The sequence below is a fragment of the Cebus imitator genome, unplaced genomic scaffold (genome assembly GCF_001604975.1).
Source record: "Cebus imitator isolate Cc_AM_T3 unplaced genomic scaffold, Cebus_imitator-1.0 Scaffold581, whole genome shotgun sequence".
Taxonomy (NCBI): Eukaryota; Metazoa; Chordata; class Mammalia; order Primates; family Cebidae; genus Cebus; species Cebus imitator.
Genome location: NW_016107896.1, coordinates 196,316 through 199,207, shown reverse-complemented (window position 1 = coordinate 199,207; position 2,892 = coordinate 196,316).

The following is a 2,892-nucleotide window of genomic DNA, read 5'->3' as shown; positions in this document are numbered from 1 at the left end:
TGATTTGCCACATTCTTTACAACATTTGAGAGGTTTCTTTCCAGTATGTCTTCTCTTATGTCTACTTGAATTTGGGAATTTATGAAAGAATTTCACATATTTATCACATTGAAATTTTTTGCTCTGGGAAATTGTGAAACATTGGTTAAGTCCATTATAACCTCTTTTGTGCACCTTATGTTCATCCACACTTTTGCAGCCCTTTCTTAATTGTAAATTCTCATGTCCACATTTTCGATAACTTCTCAGTATCACTTTTTGTAAAGACTCTTTTATGCCCTGCTTTGGCCAAAGGTCTTGAGAACACACAACTGAAAGAAATAAAAGTAACAATTACTTCACTTACTAGACTCAGATGAATAATCTTTACAAATCTAACCTATAAAAATATACAAACTACATGAGCAAGATGGCATAGCGAAATACCACAGTCCCTAATTCCTTCACAGACATATCAATGTAATAAAAAGGTGGAGGCTGCGGTGAGCCGAGATCGCGCCATTGCACTGCAGCCTGGGTAACGAGCGAAATTCCATCTCAAAAAAACATATTGATAAAGATACATTTGTGGAAAATTTGTAAGTGAGTTAAGTGTGCGGTGCTCCAGGTGAGCACAATGCAAAGAGCCACACAGAAGGAAAAGAGCTACATAGAAGAGAAAGAAAAGTCTGTGGCATTTACCCAACACAGCACTTCCTGCTCCCCAATATCACATAGTAATATGGCCTTTGGAAGTAAACTGCCAACTCTTCATTTCTTTTTGAAAAGACAAAAAAAAAAAAAAATAGTGGCACACACACATTTATTTCTGATTTCTAGGGGCCTTTACAGACACTGGTTTCTGTCTCTCATGACATAAAATGCTAAAAGAAATGTTGATATACTATGGAAAGACAGTTTGAGTCAGCCGATACCAAAGATAACTGTTGTAGCAGCAGAGAAACTGCAGTACCACAGACGGGGAACAGGTGTAGCAAGTGATAACTGACTACTAAGAAACATGAACCAACTCCTTTAACTAAAAAACCCAAACATTTTCAGAAAAGACACACTTTAAGAACATGTTTGAGATATTAACAAAATCTCTAGCCAAAATAGTTGGACTATGCCAAGGCAAAGCTACATCATAAAAACTGTGATGGGTAGCTTGCTTTTAATGTCTAAATCTCAATAAAAAATTACAATGCAAGGACAGGCATTGTGGCTCATACCTGTAATCCCAGGACTTTGGCAGGCCAAGGTGGGTAGATCACTTGAGGTCAGGAGTTTGAGACCAGCCTGGCCAACATGGTGAAACCCCATCTTTGAAAAAAAAAAAATTATAATGCATACAAAATATTAGGACAACATGGCCTCATCAAAATTTTTTAAAATTTTCTCAAAGAACTATTAAACAATGAAGCTGTAAAATTGTAAAAATTTAAAATAAATGAATAATGAGTTAAATAGGAACTCAGACAACTACTGATAATCAGAAAAATGATAACAACACAAGTATTAAAAATGTCAAAAATAGGAATGTGAAGGTAAAATTACAAAAAACTAGCTAAAAAGTTTTAAAAGGAAAAGATGTAAAATTGAAGATGCTCTACAAACAAACTAGGATACACACGAAGATATAACACACATATATAAGCACGATGTCAACAGTCACAGACAAGAAGAGAATTTTGGGAGCTGCAAGATGAAAGTGATGTGTCATTTACAAGCACAGTCTTATAAGAAAACCAGTGAATATATCAAGAAAATTTTGCAGGCCAGAAAAAAACTGTATGATATAGTCAAAGTCCTAAAAATAAATAAATAAATAAATAAAATAAAAATAGCTGTCAAGTGAGAATAATATCATCAGCAAAACTTTCCTACAAGATAAAAAGGAAAAGATCTTCCAAAATAACCAACTCCTGAAAAAGTATATTGGCACTGCATATGCCCTACATGTCAAAGATGATGAAAGGAGTTATTTCCACTGAAAATTACATGATGCAAGAAAACAAGACATAATCATCATATGAAAATACATAACTTTCTGGGAAAGATACATACCATAATGGTGCAGTAAACATTTTTAATTATATTCTAAAATTTGCATGATGAAAGCACAGAATTATTGTAAACAACTACTAATGGATAGATAACATAAAAAGATATAATTAGTACCATCAATAACAATGTTGAGGGCACATGAAATGAGGAAAAAACTTCGTATGTGGCCAGGAGTTTTTTGTTTGATTCTTTGAGACAGAGTTTTGCTCTTGTCACCCAGGATGGTGGGTGGTGAGTTGATTTGGCTCACTGCAATCTCTGCATCCTGGGCTCAAGCAATTCTCATGTCTCAGCCCCCAGAGAAGCTAGGATTACAGGCATGCACCACTACAACTGGCTAATGTTTTGTATTTTTAGTAGAGACAGGGTTTCACCATGTTGGACAAGCTGGTCTCAAACTCCTGACCTCATGTAATCCACCTGCCTTGACCTCCCAAAGTGATGGGATTACAGGCATGAGCCACCATGCCCGGCCTGTTATTTGTTTTTGACAAGTAAAATTAAACAATAATACTAAAAGGAAAACAGAGCAATAAAAGTTTTCAAATTATCTTTAAATCCAAAAGCATTTCTCTCACACAAAAATAATATAGATTCACCAATAAACAGATGTAGAAATTAGAAAAATTTTATGACTACTCACTTAGAATTAAAACAAACCGCCGGGCGCGGTGGCTCAAGCCTGTAATCCCAGCACTTTGGGAGGCCGAGGCGGGTGGATCACAAGGTCAGGAGATCGAGACCATCCTGGTCAACATGGTAAAACCCCGTCTCTACTAAAAATACAAAAAATTAGCTGGGCATGGTGGCGCGTGCCTGTAATCCCAGCTACTCAGGAGGCTGAGG